This window comes from Symphalangus syndactylus, chromosome 13, assembly GCF_028878055.3.
Source record: "Symphalangus syndactylus isolate Jambi chromosome 13, NHGRI_mSymSyn1-v2.1_pri, whole genome shotgun sequence".
Classification (NCBI taxonomy): Eukaryota; Metazoa; Chordata; class Mammalia; order Primates; family Hylobatidae; genus Symphalangus; species Symphalangus syndactylus.
In genome coordinates, this window is record NC_072435.2 from 44,186,977 (window position 1) to 44,207,765 (window position 20,789).

Sequence of the window (20,789 nt, forward strand, 5' to 3'; positions counted from 1 at the left end):
AGGCTGCAGAACCAGGCACCACCTCTGCCCTGGAATTTCCTGAGCTGCTGGCCAGGTATATTCTCCCCTATCACACTGCAGTGCAAGAGGAACAAGACTTGGCCTTGGGCTGCTGGGCGGAGTGGGGAAGCAGAAAGCAGAGCTTCGGGTCACCTGGCTGAGCCCATTCAAGACCAAGAACCAGGGCTGGGATGACAGTCATAGCAACAAAAGCCCCACCAGGCCGGTTCTGTAAACATCCCCATTTTACAGACAGGGAAATAGAGGTCCAGACGGACAAAATTGCTTGCTGAGGACTCCTGGTGACCTATGAACACCACCTTTTCCCTTTTATCCTTTCTTCTTCTTTCTTCTTTCTCTCTTCTTCTTCTTCTTCTTCTTCTTCTTCTTCTTCTTCTTCTTCTTCTTCTTCTTCTTCTTCTTCTTCTTCTTCTTCTTTCTTCTTCTTCTTCTTCCTTCTTCTTCCTTCTTCTTCTTTCTTCTTTTTTCTTTCTTCTTCATTTGAGACAGAGTCTCTCTCTATGGCCCAGGCTGGAGTGCAGTGGTGTGATCTTGGCTTGCTGCAACCTCCACCTCCTGGATTCCAGTGATTCTCCTGCCTCAGCCTCCTAAGTAGCTGGGATTACAGGTGCGCACCACCATGCCTGGCTAATTTTTATATTTTTGGTAGAGACAGGGTTTCACCATGTTGAGCAGGCTGGTCTTGAACTCCTGGCCTCAAGTGATCAGCCCGCCTCAGCCTCCCAAAGTGCTGGGGTGACAGGCGTGAGCCACTGCATCTGGCCTTCACCTTTCTCTTTTATCCTTACTTTTTTTTTTTTTAGACCGGATCTTGCTCTGTCGCCCAGGCTGGAGTGCAGTGGCGCGATCGCAGCTCACTGCAACCTGGACTTCCCAGGTGCAAGTGATCCTCCTGCCTCAGCCTCTCGAGTAGCTGGGACTACAGGTGCATGTCACCATGCAAGGCTAATAACTTTTTTTTTTTAAGAGATGGGATCTTGCCACGTTGCCCAGGCTGGTCTCAAACTCCTGGGCTCAAGCGATCCTCCTGCCTCAGCTTCCCAAAGTGTTGAGATTACAAGTGTGAGCCACTGCGCCTGGCCTTATCCTTGCTTTTGAGGTGAGAAGATGGAGGTCCAGCATCCAGGGCCAGGTTTGAGCCCACTGGGTCCTTTGTCTCTAGCCTCAGTAGCACTGGCCATGAAATGGGACTTTAGCCAACTGCAGGTGACCAAGAGCCAACCTTGCATCTCAGGCTGCTGGGCCCCTCTGAGCTCAGCCCCGGGGGCTTGTTGCAGGAAGGCCCCTCACTTTTATTTATCCCCCCACCCCCATTGTATATGTAACTGTCTGAAACTCACTGTGAACCCCATAAGGAAAAATGTGCTTGGCTGGGCACCATGGCTTATGCCTGTAATCCCAACACTTTGAGAGGCTGAGGTGGGAGGATCACTTGAGGTCAGGAGTTCGAGACCAGCCTGGGCAACATGGTGAAACCCCCGTCTCTACTGAAAATACCAAAATCAGCCATACATGGTGGCGTGTGCCTGTAATCCCAGCGTCTCAGGAGGCTGAGGCGGGAGAATCGCTTGAACCCGGGAGGCAGGGGTTGCAGTGAGCCAAGATCACACGACTGCATTCCAGCCTGGGTGACAGAGTGAGACTCCGTCTCAAAAAAACAAAACAAAACTCATTCAACTGTACTTTATTGGATATAAGTTACACCTTAATACACTTGACTCAAAATTTATGTATTTAATATTTTATTTTGAGAACATGAGAAAAAAAAAGTAACATGAGAATAAAATCCAGGCCAGGAGTAGTGGTTCACGCCTGTAGTCCCAGCACTTTGGGAGGTGGAAGGATCACGAGCCCAGGAGTTTGAGACCAGCCTGGGCAACGTAGGGAGACCCCCCATCTCTATAAAAAAAAAACTTTTTTAAATTAACCAGGTGTGGCAGTGGACACTCAGAATGTTACAGAATGGTTCTTGTGACTAGGCCTTTAGTCACAGCTACCTGAGAGGCTGAGATGGAAGGATTACTTGAGTCCAGAAAGCTGAGCCTGCAGTGAGCTGTGATGGTGCCACTGCACTCCAGCCTGGGCAACGGAGTGAGACTGTCTCAAGAAAAAAAAAGAAGGCCGGGCACGGTGGCTCACGCCTGTAATCCTAGCACTTTGGGAGGCCGAGGCAGGTGGATCACGAGGTCAGGAGTTTGAGACCAGCCTGGCCATCATGGTGACTCCCCATCTCTACTAAAAATACAAAAATTAGCCGGGCATGGTGATGGGCACCTGTCCTACCAGCTACTTGGGAGGCTGAGGCAGGAGAATCACTTGAACCCAGGAGATGGAGGTTGCAGTGAGCCGAGATCGCGCCATTGCACTCCAGCCTGGGTGACAGAGCAAAACTCTGTCTCAAAAAAAAAAAAAAAGAAAAAGAAAAAAAAAAAATTCAAATGCTTTATACAAAGTCTTCTGTTTTGGAAAACTCATGTGATTAGTTCCAGCTCTGGAATGATGAAGAGTGGTCTCTTGCTACATACCCTAGCTATCCAGATGTGTCTGTTCACGTTCTTTTTTTTTTTTTTTTTGAGATGGAGTCTCGCTCTGTCACTCAGGCTGGAGTGCAGTGGCGTGATCTCGGCTCACTGCAAGCTCTGCCTCCCTGGTTCACGCCATTCTCCTCCCTCAGCCTCCCGAATAGCTGGGACTATAGGTGCCTGCCACCATGCCTGGCTAATTTTTTTCTATTTTCAGTAGAGATTGGGTTTCACCGTGTTAGCCAAGATGGTCTCGAACTCCTGACCTTGTGATCCTCCCGCCTCGGCCTCCCAAAGTGCTGGGATTACAGGCGTGAGCCACCGCACCCGGGCTTCTTTTTCTTGCTTCAAAATAAAACACATCTGTGTTTTAAGTTACAAGTATTAATTTGCTATATTCAAAGTATTCATGAAACGTGAGCATACCATTAAAGAAACACAGAAAAAAAGGAGAAAACAGTCAATTTATTTATTTATTATTGAGACAGGGTCTCAGTCTGTCACCCAGGCTGGAGGGCAGTGGTGCAATCATGGCTCACTGCAGCCTCGACTTCCTGTCCTCAAGTGATCCTCCCGCCTCAGCCTCCCAAAGTGCTGGGATTACAGGAATGAGCCACCACACCCAGCCTTAAAGCAGTCAGTTTAGAAGTGGAGATAGTGTGGCGGTTACAGCCATACTGAATCAGGCACCATGGCTCCGGTTCCACGCGTAATAGCCCTGGAACTATCAGTCTGGATAAAACAGTCCTTTTTATTGATTTTTTTTTTTGGTAGAGATGGGATCTTGCTATGTTGCCCAGGCTGGATTTTTTTTTTTTTTTGAGACAGAGTCTCGCTCTGTCGCCCAGGCTGGAGTGCAGTGGCATGATCTCGGCTCACTGCAAGCTCCACCTCCCAGATTCACGCCATTCTTCTACCTCAGCTGCTCCAGCAGCTGGGACTACAGGTGCCCACCACCACGCTCAGCTAATTTTTTGTATTTTTAGTAGAGACGGGGTTTCACCGTGGTCTCGATCACCTGACCTCATGATCCACCCACCTCGGCCTCCCAAAGTGCTGGGATTACAAGTGTGAGCCACCATGCCTGGCCTGCCCAGGCTGGTCTTGAACTCATGGACTCATGCAATCCTCCTGCCTCAGCCTCCCAAAGAGCTGGGATTACAGGTGTGAGTCATGGTGCCCATCATTCTGAGACATACAGATGTGTGCCTCAGTTTTCTCATCTGTACAATGAGGTTGTACAGATGAGAAGGTACAATGACCCCCTTGCGCATGGGGTCATTGTGAGGACAGGGTGGGTTGGGCCTGGTGCAGTGGGCATTGTCAGAGTGGGAGAAATAAGCCCCAGGTTGGATTTAGTGTCTTTTGTCTTCTCAGCTGCGTTCATTTGTTTTACACTGGTGTGAGCCAACCTAAAGTCTCACTCTGACATCTTGTCATCATCCAAATGGCCAACTGCTAATCATCAAGCACTTCCCTGCCAACGCAGCGAGGCAGCAGCAGCGATGTCCCAGGATCAGCCAGTTCCTGGTCACATCCCATTGCACACCTGCCCCTTTGAAATGTCCAGTCCTGGGGCTGCTTAGATTCTAGAACAATCTTGGGAGCGAGGAGCCCAGGCCAGGGTGGCGTCCTGTGGTCTTGATCCCGATACCTGCTGTTCCAGGGTCACTTGGAAGCTGGACTCAGTGTCCCAGTCGGGGAGCTGGTGGCTCAGGCAAAGGGATGCAGAGGAGCCCCGTTGGGGACTCAGCAATGTGCCCCTAAGGGAGCTGGGTGCAGCACAGTGGCCCACGCCTGTAATCTCAGCACTTTAGGAGGCCGAGTGGGAGGATCACTTGAGCCCAGGAGTTCGAGACCAGCCTGGGCAACATGGCGAAACCTCATTGCTACAAAAATACAATATAGAGCCGGGTGTCGTGGTTCACCCCTGTAATCCCAGCACTTTGGGAGGCTGAGGAGAGTGGATCGCCTGAGGTCAGGAGTTGGAGACCAGCCTGGCCAACACAGTGAAACCCCGTCTCTAATAAAAATACAAAATATTAGCTGGGCGTGGTGGTGGGTGCCTGTACTTTCAGCTACTTGGGAGGCTGAGGCAGGAGAATCGCTTGAACTCGGGAGGCAGAAGTTGCAGTGATCTGAGATCGCGCCACTGCACTCCAGTCTGGATGACAAAGCGAGACTCCATCACAAAAAAAAAAAAAAAAAAAATTAGCCAGGCATGGTGGCATGCACCTGTGATCCTAGCTACTTGGAAGGCTGAGGCAGGAGAATAGCTTGAACCTAGGAGGTGAAGGCTGCAGTGAGCCATGACTGTGCCACTGCACTCCAGCCTGGGCAACAGAGAGAGACTCCGTTTCAAAAAAAAAAAAAAAAAGAAAGAAAAGAAAGAGGAATAAAGGAATCAAAAAGTGTTTTCAACTCTGCAGGGAAACAGACACAAACTGTATTAAGAGAGATTAATGATGCAAGATGGATGTCCAGGACACACCTGCTGGGGGCCACAGTGGCTTAACTCCACTGTCTGTGGGGGCTTGGAGGTCATGGCAAGCACAGCAGTGAAATTCCTGCACCAGGAGGGGGCCCGGGCCATGGATGAGGAGTTGTTTCATGAGTACCAGCACGGCCCAACTTACAGAATTGGCTGGGCTCAGCTGTTCCACTGTCATTGCCAAGGCATATCCTGCCATATCCATGTCCAGGGCCCCTGCTACTGTTCCGATCATCCATGGCCCAGGGAATAATGGAGAAGGTAGCCTGCTCTGTGCTTGACACTCCAAACATTTTGGTCACCAGCCAATCATCTTTGACCCCAAAAGACCCAACAAGCCACTCTACACTATGCTGGTGACCCATCGTCAGGAAAGGGACACTCTCTTGCTTGGTGAAGTGCCCCCAGAGCCCATGCTGATCAATGAGCTGTATGGGCTGGGGGTGTATGCCATCTTTGCTTCAGCTTCAAGGGCAATGTTTGAAAGCCATTCTGTAACATTCTGAGTGTCCTGAATGGACTCACTGTGCCACTGCCAATGCTGACATTCCCTTGGAATGGGACTTGGAGAAGGAAAACTCTGGAGGGATCCAGCCAGACCTGCTTCTCTCCCTGATAGCACCCAAAAAGTCTGAAACCTAGTTTACAGATTGTTACCACTACTTGAGGGGTTGTTGACTGCCACCTGCTTTGGAAAAGAAGTACCAGCTAAAACCTACCATTGTACCCTAACCCTGAGTATGTCTCATCATCTGCAGTAAGGGAAGGTGGATGGACATTCTTCCCAATAAAGACTTAGTGCCTCTGTCTCCCAGAAAACACACACACACGCATACACACACACACACACACACACACAACGCGGAGAGAGACTACTGAGACTAAAGAGATGGTGGGCATACCATGTTCATGGACAGGAAAGCTGAGGTTCGTAAAGATGCTGATTAATTCATTTAATAGTCCCAACGCACCAGAAAGAACCAATCTTGCAGATACCTTGATTTCAGACTTCTAGCTTCCAAAGCTGTGAGAGAATAAACATATTAAATTAATTTCCCCCTCTGTAGTTTCGACACAATCCCAATTAAAGTCATGTCAGAGCTTTCCCTGGAACTCAATATGATAATCGAAACATTTAACTGGAGCAGCAGAGGGTTGCAAATTGTTGGGACATTACTGCAGAAGAACAGGGCGGTCCTACCTGACATACCAGATATTGGAACCCATGACAAAGCCTGTAATTAAGTCAGCAAAATACTGGCACAGAAAGAAGCACATTGACCAATGGATTAGAATTAAATGCCCACAGACAGCCCTATGCAGGTCAGGAATTTTGCTTCAAGAAGGAGACAGTCTGTCCCAGCAGTGGGGAGGGGAGGCTATCCCATAAAAGGATCTGGGAAATGGGAGACCATGTCGAAAACAATATTGGTTCTCTACTTTACACAATATGCAAAACAAAACTCCACATGGGTTAAGGAGTTACACACAAAAATATAACAAAATTAACCTTTTTATTTTATTTTTTTACACACGGTCTTGCTTTGTCACCCAGGTTGGAGTACACTCACTGCAGCCTCAAACTTACAGGCGCACATTACCACGCCTGACTATTCTTTTTTAATTTTTTTTGTAGAGACAGGGTCTTGCCATGTTGCACAGGCTAGTCTTGAACTCCTGGTCTCAAGTGATTCTCCTGCCTCAGCCTCCCAAAGTGCTGGGACTACAGGCATGAGCCACTGTGCCTGGCCCAAAAGAAAGCTTTAATGTCTTGGTAGAAAATATAGGTGAACTTGAGGGCAAGGCTTGGTGGCTCATGCCTGTAATCCCAACATTTTGAGAGGCCAAGAAGGGAGGATCAATTGAGCCTAGGAGTTTGAGACCAGCCTGGGCAACATAGGGAGACTCCATCTCTACAAAATAAAATTTAAAAATTAGCTGAGTGTGGTGGTGCATCCTGTAGTCCCAGCTACTAGAGAGGGTAAGGTGAGAGGACTGCTTGAGCTTGGAAGGTTGAGGCTGCAGTCAGCCATGGTCACACCACTCTACTCCAGGCTGGGCAATAAAGTGAGACCCTGTCTCACAGAAAAAAAAAAAAAGAGAGAGAGAGAGAGAGAGAAAAGTAAATATTGGCAAACTTGGGGTAAGAAAAGACTTTCCAGGCCAGGCGCAGTGGCTCACGCCTGTAATCCCAGCACTTTGGGAGGCCGAGGTGGGTGGATCACGAGGTCAGGAGATTGAGACCATCCTGGCTACACGGTGAAACCCCGTCTCTACTAAAAATACAAAAAATTAGCCAGGCGTGGTGGCGGTCGCCTGTAGTCCCAGCTACTTGGGAGGCTGAGGCAGGAGAATGGCAGGAGCCTGGGAGGCGGAGCTTGCAGTGAGCTGAGATCCCGCCACTGCACTCCAGCCTGGGTGACAGGGTGAGACTCTGTCTCAAAAAAAAAAAAAAGAGAGAAAAAAGAAAAGACTTTCCACATAAGAGCCAATGGGCATTGTCTAAATAAAAAAAAAATACTTAATTTGCATATATTAAGGAGAGGACTTTTTATTCATCAAAAGGCACACCGAAGGAAGTGAAAAGACAAGTTACCAGCCAGCCACAGTGGTCCACATATGTAATCTCAGAGCTTTGGGAGGCTGAGGCTGGAGGAATGCTTGAGCCCAGGAGTTCTAGACCAGCTTGGGCAACATAGGGAGACCCCATCTCTACAAATTAAAAAATTAGCTGGACATGGAAGTGTGTACCTGTAGTCTCAGCTACTCAGGAGGCTGAGGCAGGAGAATTGCTTGAGCACAGGAGTTTGAGGCTGCAGTGAGCTATGATCATGCCACTGCACTCCAGCCTGGGCCATACAGTGAGACCCTGTCTCAAAAAAAAAAAAAAAATCCAGGTGCAGTGGCTTACGCCTGTAATCCCAGTACTTTAGGAGGCCGAGGCAGGCAGATCTCCTGAGTTCAGTAGTTCAAGACCAGCCTGGCCAACATGGTGAAACCCCATGTCTACTAAAAATACAAAAATTAGCTGGGTATGGTGGCGGGCACCTGTAATCCCAGCTACTCGGGAGGCTGAAGCAGGAGAATCTCTTGAATCTGGGAGGTGGAGGTTGCAGTGAGCCGAGATGACGCCACTGCACTCCAGCCAGACCACAGAGGGAGTTTTCACCTCAAAACAAAACAAGGCCAGGTGCGGTGGCTCATGCTTGTAATCCCAGCACTTTGGGAGGCCGAGGCGGGCAGACCACGAGGTCAGGAGATCGAGACCACGGTGAAACCCCATCTCTACTAAAAATACAAAAAAAAAAAAAAAAATTAGCCAGGTGTGGTGGCGGGCGCCTGTAGTCCCAGCTACTTGGAGAGGCTGAGGCAGGAGAATGGTGTGAACCCGGGAGGCAGAGCTTGCAGTGAGCCAAGATTGCGCCACTGCACTCCAGCCTGGGCGACAGAGCAAGACTCCGTCTCAAAAAAAAAAAAACAAAAACAAAAACAAAAAGACTAGTTACAAATTAGGGAAAGATATTTGCAATATACTCAACAGATGGAGGAATACTATCAAACCTACATAAATAATTCCTATAATGCCGTCCAGGCATGGTGGCTCACGCCTGTAATCTCAGCACTTTGGGAGGCTGAGGTGGGTGAATCACCTGAGGTCAGGAGTTCAGGACCAGCCTGGCCAACATGGTGAAACCCCATCTCTATTAAAAATACAAAAATTAGCCAGGCATGATGGCAGGCACCTGTAATCCCAACTACTCAGGTGGCTGAGGCAGGAGAATCACTTGAACCCAGGAGGCAGAGATTGCAGTGAGCTGAGATCATGCCACTACACTCCAGCCTGGGTGACAGAGTGAGACTCGGTCTCAAAACAAAACAAAAAGACAAGTTACAAATTAGGGGAAGATATTTGCAATATACCCAACAGATGGAGGAATACTATCAAACATATATAAAGAATTCCCATAATGAACACCGCAAAGAACACAGAGTAGGATTTAACAAAGGAGGAAACACAAGGGGCAAAGAGATGATCAGCTTCTACTGGGGATCAGGAAGATGCAAATTAAAACATCAGGTAGATGGCCAGGCGCGGTGGCTCACGCTTGTAATCCCAGCACTTCGGGAGGCTGAGGCAGGCGGATCACGAGGTCAGGAGATGGAGACCACGGTGAAACCCCATCTCTACTAAAAATACAAAAAAAAATTAGCCGAGCGTGGTGGCGGGCACCTGTAGTCCCAGCTACTTGGAGAGGCTGAGGCAGGAGAATGGCGTGAACCCGGGAGGCTGAGCTTACAGTGAGCCGAGATTGCGCCACTGCACTCCAGCCTGGGCGACAGAGTGAGACTCTGTCTCAAAAAAAAAAAAAAAAAAAAAACACATCAGATAGATGCCATTTGATTGGCAAAAGCTACAAAATCCACCAATACCAAGTGTTTCCCAAGATGTATTCATGAGAAACTCACAAATGGCTGTGGGAGGGTGCATGGTGCTGACACTTGGGAAAAACCTCTGGAGTTTCTAAGTGTCTCTGAGTCCACAACCCACATGCTCCAGAAATCCCCAAAGAGAAATACATACCTTCCTGCTCCTGGACAGAGTGCTGGAGGTAGGCACTACCCTCTCAGACCTGGAGGACCTGCAGGAGGACAGGGGAGTTTTTACTTGGGGTTGGAGAGGGGACTGTGTAAGTTTCCTGGGGCTAATGTAACAAATTTGCACAACCTGGGGGACTCCAGACAACAGAAATTTATTCTCTCACAGTTTTGGAGAGAAGTCTGAAATCAAGATAATTGCCAGGGTTGATTCTTTCCAGTGGCTTGAGATGTTTAAATGAGCTAATACCTGGTACACACTAAACACTTAGTATATGCTCGCTGGGAGAATAATAAAATGCAGGAATACAGCAAAGCATAAAATAAGCATTGATTGTTTGCATAATCTTTTTTTTTTTTTTTTTTTTTTTTTTTGAGACGGAGTCTTGCTCTGTCGCCCAGGCTGGAGTGCAGTGGCGCAATCTCGGCTCACTGCAAGCTCCGCCTCCCGGGTTCACGCCATTCTCCTGCCTCAGCCTCTCCAAGTAGCTGGGACTACAGGCGCCCGCCACCACGCCCGGCTAATTTTTTATATTTTTAGTAGAGACAGGGTTTCACCGTGGTCTCGATCTCCTGACCTGGTGATCCGCCCGCCTCGGCCTCCCAAAGTGCTAGGATTACAAGCGTGAGCCACCGCGCCAGGCCTAAGCATTGATTGTTGATTGGATGAGTGATTAAGACTAAGTGAAGGGCCGGGTGCTGTGGCTGATGCCTATAATCCCAGCACTTTGGGAGGCCGAAGAGGCCAGTTCAGCTGAGGTCAGGGGTTCGAGACCAGCCTGGCCAACATGGCAAAATCCCATCTCTACCAAAAATACAAAAATTAGCTGGGCGTAGTGGCGCATGCCTGTAATCCCAGCTACTCAGGAGGCTGAGGCAGGAGAATCGCTTGAACTCAGGAGGCAGAGGTTGCAGTGAGCCAAGATCACGCCACTGCACTCCAGCCTGGGCGATGGAGTGAGACTCTGTTTCACAAAAAATAAAATAAAATAAAAAATAAGTGGAGGCCGCAGGCACAGTGGCTCATGTCTGTAATCCTGGCACCTTGGGAGGCTGAGGCGGGCGGATCACTTGAGGTCAGGAGTTTGAGACCAGCCTGGGCAACATCGTGAAACCCTGTCTCTACTAAAAATACAAAAATTAGCCAAGCATGGTGGCTCATGCCTGTAGTCCTAGCTACTTTGGAGGGTGAGGCTGCAGTGAGTTTGAACCTGGGAGGCAGAGGTTGCAGTGAGCTGAGATTGCGCCACTGTACTCCAGCCTAAGCAACAGAGCAAGACTCTGTCTCAAAAAAAAAAAACAAAAACAAAAACAAAAAACAAGACTAAGTGGAGATGAGGGTTCAGTGCACCCCCATCCCCTGGCCCTGCTGCCCACGAGCCAGACCCTGAGCTGACAGATTGGTGCCCATTTCCTCTTATGGATTGATACGGGACTCTTACCTCTGGGTTTGCTCAGCCCAGCAGCAGGCAGTCAGTGCCAGAAGCTGTTTGCAAACCGAAACCGGTCTGCGGCTTGGGCCACCTACTTGTGAAACCAGCTGTCGCTGTTTCCTCCCTGTGAGAAAGTCCCCCAGTAAAGCTGCGCGGCGGAGAAGGAGGGTGGAGGAGGGCCGAGTAGCTTCCTGGGAGACCTTGGGGCGTGGCGGCGCTGCTCTGGACTTTGGTTTGCCCATCTGCAACTGGCACCATGGGGAAAGGGGATTGCAGGCTCCTCGCTGGGGAGTTTGGATTTGGGGATGCTGGACAAGTGACTTCACCTCTCTGAGCCTCAGTTTCCTTATCTGTGAACTAGCGAGAAACACATGGCCACCAGAGCTGCTGCAAAAGGGCATGTCCCTCTCTTCATTCAGGCCTTGGCCCCAAATGTCACCTATTCCAGGAAGCCCTCCAGGACTGCCAGATCAGGAAACACGCTCCCTCTGCTGCATCTGATCATGTATTCTACTTTATTCATCGCACTTTTCAACACCTGATTCCACATTACAGATGCATCGCTTCAGGTGCATAACGTCCTCTGGGTCCCACCTTTGTCCCCAGACCATGAGTCCTACAAGGGCAAGATTGCTCTCAATTGTCCCCGGCTGTGTCCCCAGACCACAGCCTAGGGCCTAAAGCACAGCAGGCATCTGGGGAAACACTTCTTTTTATCAGCATATGATTATTTGTGAGCACACTCATTAAGCCCCAGCTGTGTACAGGAGCCGGAGACACCACCATGAATGAAATACAAATTCCTTTTTTTTTTGGACGGAGTCTCATTCTGTTGCCCAGGCTGGAGTGCAGTGGCACCATCTCAGCTCACTGCAACCTCCACCTCCCAGGCTGAAGTGATTCTCCTGCCTCAGCCTCCCAAGTAGCTGGGATTGGTAGCTGGGACTACAGGCTCCCACCACCACACAGTTAATTTTTGTATTTTCAGCAGAGATGAGATTTCACCATGTCGGCCAGGCTGGTCTTGAACTCCTGACCTCAAGTGATTTGCTCACCTCAGCCTCCCAAAGTGCTGAGATTACAGGCATGAGCCACCGCGCCTGGCAGAGATACAAATTCCCAATGGCAGAGGAGGGAGAGAGAGTGTGGGTGACGATGATATTTGAACTGAGACCCAAAGGAGGTAAGGGAGACATACGGGCGTCTCTGGGAAGATGGTCCTGGGAAAGCACAGCCTTTGGACAGGCCCCGAGGCAGGAGCCTGTCTGACTCACTGGAGGAGCTTGGAGGAGGCTGAGGTGGCCTAAGTCGATTAAGCAGGGTGCGGAGGGAAGAGGCGATGGTGCCGTGAGACCAAGCAGGGCCTTGAGGTCTAGGGGAGAACTTTGGCTTTTACTCTGAGGAAGGTGGGAGCCACAGAGGTTTCTAGACAGAAGAAAGACAAGCTGGACTCAGGATACCAGAGTGGGGGTATCTGTGGGGGATAAAGGGAGAAGCGAGGAGACCACAGAGGGGTGCCTGTGCCGGTCCTAAGGAGCAATGATAGTCTGGACCAGGGAGGAGGGACCTTCATGAGAAGGGATCGGATGTGGGAGCAATTTTGACAGTGGATGGATGGAGGAAGAAGATTCAGGGGCACCAGTGTGAGCCCATCTCATAAGGGAGGAAACTGAGACTCTGGGGGCAGAGGGATCTCAGTAAAGGAGAAACTGGAAGAAACCGGTGGGACGTTCAGAGGTGACCAGGGTCCAGGAGGGAGCCCCCGCACCTCCCTGAGTCACAGAGATTGCCAGCTTCCTCCTGATGCAACCTGACCTTCCATCTCTCTGTTTTTTTTTGTTTGTTTGTTTTATTGTTTGTTTGTTTGTTTTTTGAGATAGAGTCTCACTCTGTCACCCAGGCTGGGGTGCAGTGGCACGATCCCAGCTCACTGCAACCTCCACCTTCCATGTTCAAGCAATTCTACTGCTTCAGCCTCCAAAGTAGCTGGGATTACAGACGCACACCACCATGCCCGGCTAATTTTTGTATTTTTAGTCGAGACGGGGTTTTGCCATGTTGGCCAGGCTGATCTTGAACCCCTGACCTCAAGTGATCTGCCTGTCTTGGCCTCCCAAAGTGCTGGGATTACAGGCGTGAGCCACCGCACCCGGCCTCTCTTTGATTTTATCTCTATAATTTCCATCCCTGTCAGAGGGAAGAGGCTCCATCACCTACAGACACCGATAGGCCTGACTCAGCTTCCCACAGATTCATTTACTAACCCCCAAACCCCAAGACATGGGCACCAACCCTGTTTTACAGATGGGGAAACTGAGGCTCATATAGGCGAAGTGGTTTTCTAGGTTGACTAGTGGCAGAGTCAGGGTTAGAACTCCGAGCCTTGGCTCTAGACCCCTGCTCTTGAGATGGCACTCTGCTGGGGGTCATCAAACATTCCACCCCGAGATGCATTATTCAGTTCCCAGCTTCTGAGAACTTGGGCTTGGGTGGGAGGCCCCTGCAACGTGCTAAACATCCAGGTTTAGGCATTTTTTCTTTTTTTTTTTTTTTTTGAGACGGAGTCTCGCTCTGTCTCCCAGGCTGGGGTGCAGTGGCACAATCTCGGCTCACTGCAAGCTCCGCCTCCCGGGTTCACGCCATTCTCCTGCCTCAGCCTCTCTGAGTAGCTGGGACTACAGGCGCCCGCCACCACGCCCGGCTAATTTTTTGTATTTTTTAGTAGAGACGGGGTTTCACCGTGGTCTTGATCTCCTGACCTCGTGATCCGCCCGCCTCGGCCTCCCAAAGTGCTGGGATTACAAGCGTGAGCCACCGCGCCCGGCCCTAGGCATTTTTTTAATTAAAAAAATATTTACTTATCATCCAGGCACGGTGGTTTACGCCTGTAATCCCAGCACTTTAGAAGGCCAAGGTGGGCAGATCATTTGAGGTCAGGAGTTCAAGACCAGTCTGGACAACATGGCGAAACCTCATCTCTACTAAAAATACAAAAATTAGCCAGGTGTGGTGGCACAGGCCTGTAATCTCAGCTACTACAGAGGCTGAGGCAGGAGAAATCGCTTGAACCCAGGAGGCGGAGGTTACGGTGAGCCGAGATCCTGCCACTGCACTCCAGCCTGGGCAACAGAGCAAGACTTCATCACAAACAAATGAACAAACAAAACTTATTTATTTATTTTCTAGAAACAAGGTCTGTCTTGTTCTATCACCCAGGCTGGAGTGCATTGGCATGATCACAGCTCATTGCAGCCTCAAACTCCTGGACTCAAGCAATCCTCCTACCTCAGCCTCCCCGAGTAGCTGGGACTACAGGCACCTGCCACCATGCCCAGCTACATTTTTTCAATTTTTTGTAGAGACAGGATCTCACTATGTTGCCCAGGCTAGCCTCAAACTCCTGGGTTCATGCAATCCTATAGCCTCGGCCTCCCAAACTGCTGGGATTACAGCCTTGAGCCACCAACCTTAGCCAGATTTAGATTTGTATGGCCTTACGTTTCTGAGTTTGTAAGATTATATACGATTCATTTGTTCATTCATGTTCATTCATTCCTGGCCACCTCCAGGTGCCTGCCTTATTTGGGGTGATGCTTGAGGCCAAAGCTTGGGAAGGTCCAGGCTGGATAGAGATATTCTTGTTCCCATAGGGTCAAGGCTAGGCTGGAGGGAGGTGCCCAGGGCTGGGGGTCCCCAGCGATCCAGGAAGTGGGGAGCTTGCTGAAGAAGGGAACCTCATGTCAAGGGCCTGGGTCCCTTCCTCCTCATGCCCACCACCCCCATGACGAAAGCCAGAGAGGATGAGGGCAATGTGGGGCTTCCAGACCCCAAATCTGATCCTGGTGCCTGTGGAACCCCAGAGCCTGCCACAGTGTCTCTAGTGATCCTTGAAAAGTTCCAGCATATTTTGGGAGTACTCAACACCAACATCGATGGGTGGCGGAAAATAGCCTTTGCTATCACTGCCATTAAGGGTGTGGATGGAAGATATGCTCATGTGGTGTTGAGGAAAGCAGACATTGACCTCACCAAGAGGGCGGGAGACTCACGGAGGATGAGGTGGAATGGGTGATAACCATTGTGCAGAATCCACAGCAGTACAAGATCCCAGACTGGCTCTTGAACAGATAGAAGGATGTAAAGGATGGAAAATATAGCCAGGTCCTAGCCAAGGGTCTGGACAACAAGCTCCGTGAAGACCTGGAGCAACCGAAGAAGATTCCGGCCCATAGAGGGCTGTGCCGCTTCTGGGGCCTTCGTGTCTGAGGCCAGCACACCGAGACCATTGGCCGCCGTGGCCGTAGCCGTACCGTGGGTGTGTCTAAGAAGAAATAAGTCTGTAGGCCTTGTCTGTTAATAAATAGTTTATGGCCGGGCGCGGTGGCTCATGCCTGTAATCCCAGCACTTTGGGAGGCCGAGGTGGGCGGATCATGAGGTCAGGAGATTGAGACCATCTTGCTAACATGGTGAAACCCTGTCTCTACTAAAAATACAAATAATTAGCCAGGCATGGTGGCACACGCCTGTAGACCCAGCTACTCTGGAGGCTGAGGCAGGAGAATCTCTTGAACCCGGAAGGCAGACGTTGCAGTGAGCTGAGATCGTGCCACTCACTGCACTCCAGCCTGGGCAAAAGAGCAAGACTCTGTCTCAAAAAAACAAATAGTTTATAACCAAAAAAAAAAAGGAAAAGAAAAAAAACCTGAGCCCAAAGCCTCGCCCTAAACGTCACCTCCGGTCCCCATTCCCGGCTTGCACCGGGCAGCAGCCAACACCACAGGGACGTGGCCTGGGCTTCCCGCCAGACTGCCTGCTGGAAAACCAGCTCTGGGAGGTGGGGGTGTCACCATCCAGTATGTGAGGGTGGAACCTTCTGGACTGACCATTTATGGGACAGGCCCCTAGAACGGGAGGCCCAGGACAGCCGGAGAGCCACAGAGCCCAGCAGCTGGACCAAGGTGACCGTGATGCCACTGGGGCTGGACACCTGCACGAGACTCTTCAGGAATAAGCCCCTATTTCCCCACCTAAAAATGGAAGTGGGGCCAGGCACAGTGGCTCACGCCTGTAATCCCAGCACTTTGGGAGGCCGAGGCGGGTGGATCAGTTGAGGTCAGGAGTTCGAGATCAGCCTGACCAACATGGTGAAACCCCGTGTCTACAAAAATACAAAAATTAGCCAGGCATGATGGTGGGGGGCCTGTAATCCCAGCTACTCAGGAAGCTGAGGGAGGAGAATCACTTGAACTGGGAAACAGAGGTTGCAGTGAGCAGAGATTGTGCCACTGCTCTCCAGCCTGGGCCACAGAGCAAGACTCTGTCTCCAAAAATAAAAAAAGAGACAAAGAAACAGAGAAACAAGGAGAGACAGAGGCAGTGAGAGACAGAGACACAGAAAGATACACAGGGAGAGTCAGAGAGAGATGAGACAGAGACAGAGAGAGATGAGACAGAGACACACAGAGAGACAGAGACACAGAGAAACAGGGAAAGAGACAAAGGGAGACACAGGGAGACAGAGATAGAGAGAGACAGAGACAGAAGTGAGACAGAGAGATGGGACAAAGAGACAGAGAGAGAGACAGGGAGAGAGATGAGAAATGAGACAGACAAAGAGAAAGATGACACAAATATTTTGGGAGGCTGAGGGGGGAGGATTGCTGGAGGCCAGGAATTAGAGACCAGCCTGGGCAACATAATGAGACCCTTATCTCTACAAAAAGAAAAAGAAAAAAAAAATGGCATAGAAAGAGACAAGGAGAGAGACAGAGAGACAAGACACACAGAGAGAGAGAGAGAGAGAGAGAGAGGCACAGGGAGAAAGAGACAAAGAGAGGCAAGACAAGCCAGGTGCAGTAGCTCACTCCTGTAATCCCAGCACTTTGGGAGGCTGAGGAGGGTGGATCACCTGAGGCCAGGAGTTCAAGATCAGCCTGACCAACATGGTGAAACCCTGTCTCTACTAAAAATACAAAAATTAGCATAGTAGGGTGGTGCACGCCTGTAATCTCAACTACTCGGGAGGCTGAGGTGGGAGAATCACTTGAACCTGGAAGGTGGAGGTTGCAGTGAGCCAAGATCATGCCATTGCACTCTAGCCTGGGCAATAGAGTGAGACTCTGTCTCAAAAAAAAAGCAAGACAAAGAAATAGAGACAGACAGAGAGACAGGAGGAGATGAGAAATGAGAGATAGGGAGAGACAGGGAGGGAGGGAGGAAATAGGAAGCTGGGGGTGGGGCCAGGGCACAGTGGCTCATGCTTGTAATCCCAGCACTTTGGGAGGCTGAGATGGGAGGACTGCTTGAGGCCAGGAACCTGAGACCAGCCTGAGCAGCAGAGTGAGCGCTCTTTCTACAAAAAATGCAAAAATTAGCTGGGCTTGGTGGCACACATCTGCGGTCTCAGTTACTTGGGAGGCTGAGGTGGGAGGATTGCTTGAGCCCGGGAGGCTGCAGTGAGCTATGATCACACTACTGCACTCCAGCCTGGGTGACAGACAGAGACAGTGTCTCAAAATAAAACAAAATGAACACGGCCGGGCGCGGTGGCTCACGCTTGTAATCCCAGCACTTTGGGAGGCCGAGGCGGGCGGATCACGAGGTCAGGAGATCGAGACCACGGTGAAACCCCGTCTCTACTAAAAATACAAAAAATTAGCCGGGCGTGGTGGCGGGCGCCTGTAGTCCCAGCTACTCGGAGAGGCTGAGGCAGGAGAATGGCGTGAACCCGGGAGGCGGAGCTTGCAGTGAGCCGAGATCGCGCCACTGCACTCCAGCCTGGGCGACAGAGCGAGACTCTGTCTCAAAAAAAAACAAAAACAAAAACAAAAACAAAACAAAACAAAAAAAAAATGAACACTAGCCAGGCATGGTGGCGGGCACTTGTAATCCCAGCAACTCAGGAGGCTGAGGCAGGAGAATTGCTTGAACCCGGGAGGCGGAGGTTGCAGTGAGCTGAGATCGCACCGGCCTGGGAAAGGAGAGCAAAACTCCGTCTCAAAATAATAATAAAATAAAATAAAGATCACTCCTGTTTAGTTGGTTACGAAGAAAAAAAAAAAGAGGTTAGGGGTACAGGACCAGCCACTGGGAGAAGAGGGCCCTCCTACCCGGCCAGAGGAGCCCCTGCCTGGAGCTCCTGATCCTAGCATATAAGGTTTAATATTATTAAAGGTGATGATATCTTGGAGGGTTGGGCACCTCGTTCACCTAGCTCCCTCTCACCTCTCATAGCCCCCCCCGGGGGTTAACTACCCCATTGCACCGATGGGGAAACTGAGGCTCAGAGAAGCCCTGGCTGCACAGCTAGTTGGAAGCAGAGCCAGGACTCGGCTGGATCCTTGAGAGGTTTGTCGACTGACTGTGTGATCCCTGGCCCCTCCAGTCTCCAACCCGGAGGAGAAACCCGCCCCTCTTCCCGTCCCCCACCCCCAGCCCGCCTGGCGGGTGTTTTTTTTTTTCCCTCCTCCTGGGTATTTTCGTTTCGGCAGGAACCGCACGGGGGAGCAGGCGGTTCCCGCTGGCAGGGTCAGCCCGGGGCGGGGACCGGAGCCAGGAGCAGCTCCAGGCCAGGGAAGGTGAGGATGACTCGGGGAGGGAGCCTGGCCGTGGTCCCGACCACTGGGACCAGGCTCGCGTCCCCATCCCAAACTTGCGGTGCCTCAGTTTCCCCACCTGGAAAGCGGGGCACTGCGTGATCGCGGCATGGCCCGTGGAGACGCGTCGCGCATGGGGCCGCGCGGGGTTTCCCCGTCTCCACCAAGGTTCTGTCCGCTCAGTTATTAAACATTGATGGAGGCCTCCGATTCAGGGAGGGAGCCAGAGGCCAGTGCCCCAAACCGGGGCGGGAGGTGGGGAGGGGAGGAGGGGGGAGGGACAGGCCAGAGGTGGGGGCTGGGGGCGGGGAGGATGGAGAGAGGTGCCCGCAAGAGGGGTTTATCAAGATCAGGAGGATTCTTAGGTGGCACACCCAAAGCACAAGCCAGCAAAGGAAAATAGATCAACCCGACTCCATACAATGTAAGACTTTTCTTCTGCAAAGGCTACTATTAAGAGAGGCCGGGCACAGTGGCTCACACCTGTAATCCCAGCACTTCGGGAGGTTGAGGCAGGAGGATCGCTTGAGCCCAGGAGTTCAGGATCAGTCTAGACAACATAGTGAGATGAGACCTTGTCTATCCAAAAAAATATTTAAAAATTAACCAGATGTGGTGGTGTGTGCTTGTATAGTCCCAGCTATTGGGAGGCTGAGGTGGGAGGATCGTTTGAACCCAGGAGTTCGAGGCTGCAGTGAGCTATGATTGCATCACTGCACTCCAGCCTGGGGCAACAGAGGGAAGCTATCTAAAAAAAAAAAAAAGGAAAGAAAGAATGACAACCCACAGAATGGGAGAAAATATATGCAAATTATGCATCTGATAAGGGTCAAAAAGATAAATAATCCAGCCAGACATGGTGGCTCACGCCTGTAATCCCAGCACTTTGGAAGGCTGAAGCAGGCAGATCACTCAAAGTCAGGAGTTCAAGACCAGCCTGGCCAAAATGGTGAAACCCCGTTTCTACTAAAAATACAAAAATTAGCCGGGCATGGTGGCTAACACCTGTAATCCCAGCTACTCGGGAGGCTGAGGCAGGAGAATCACTTGAATCTGGGAAGCAGAGATTGTGGTGAGCCAAGATAGCACTACTGCACTCCAGCCTTGGCAACAGAACAAGACACCATCAGGTGAAGGAGGAGGAGGAGGAGGAGAAGAAGAAGAAAAAGGAGGCCAGGTGCAGTGGCTCACACCTGTAATCTCAACACTTTGGGAGGCTCAGGTGGGAGGGTCACTTGAGCTCAGGAGTTCCAGAAAAGCCTGGCCAACATGGTGAAACTCCGTCTCTACTAAACATACAAAAATCAGCCGGGCATGGTGGCAAGAGCCTATAATACCAGCTACTTGGGAAGCTGAGGCACAAGGATGATCGCTTGAACCCAGGAGGCAGAGGTTGCAGTGATCCGAGATCACGCCACTGCACTGCAGCCTGGGTGACAGAGCGAGATCCTGTCTCAAAAAAAAAAAAAAAAAAGGAAAAGAAAAAGGAAAATAGCAAGTGTTGATGAGGATGTGGAGAAATTTGAACCCTCATGCCTTGCTGGAGGGAATGTGAAATGGTACAGCTGACGTGTGGAAAAGTTTGGCAGATCCTCCAGAAGTTAAACACAGAATTACCATATGACTCTGTGATTCCACTCCTAGATATATACGGAGAAAAATGAAAACAGGTGTTTATGCCAAAACTTGTACACAAACGCTCAGAGCTGCGCTATCCACAACAGCCAGAAAATGGAAACCACCCAAGTGTCCACTGATGGCTGAGTGGATAAATAAATAGTGACACATCTACACAATGGAATGCTATTCAGCCACCAAAAAGAATGAAACCCTGACACACACTATAACGAGGATGGGTTTCAAAAACATCTGAGTTTCTTTCACAAAAGAACAGACAGAAAGGCCACATATTGTATGATTTCATTGATATGAAATGCCCAGAACAGGCAAATCCATAGAGACAGGAAGCAGATTAGTGGTTGCCAGGGGCTGGGGGAGGGGAATGGGGAGTGGCTACTGATGGCACGAGGTTTTCTCTTTGGGGAGATGAAAATGTTCTAGAACTAGGTATGAGTGATGGCTGCACAACCTTGTGATTGTACAAAAACCACTGAATTGTACTTTTTTTTT

The 20,789-nt window shown here is 50.4% G+C and overlaps 2 pseudogenes; both read left to right on the forward strand.

Moving 5' to 3' along the window:
* The first annotated feature begins 5,086 nt into the window (after window positions 1-5,086).
* On the forward strand, window positions 5,087-5,833 carry LOC129460204 (NAD(P)H-hydrate epimerase-like; annotated as a pseudogene).
* Window positions 5,834-14,844: 9,011 nt separating this feature from the next.
* Window positions 14,845-15,398, forward strand: LOC129460205 (small ribosomal subunit protein uS13-like; annotated as a pseudogene).
* The last annotated feature ends 5,391 nt before the right edge of the window (window positions 15,399-20,789 follow it).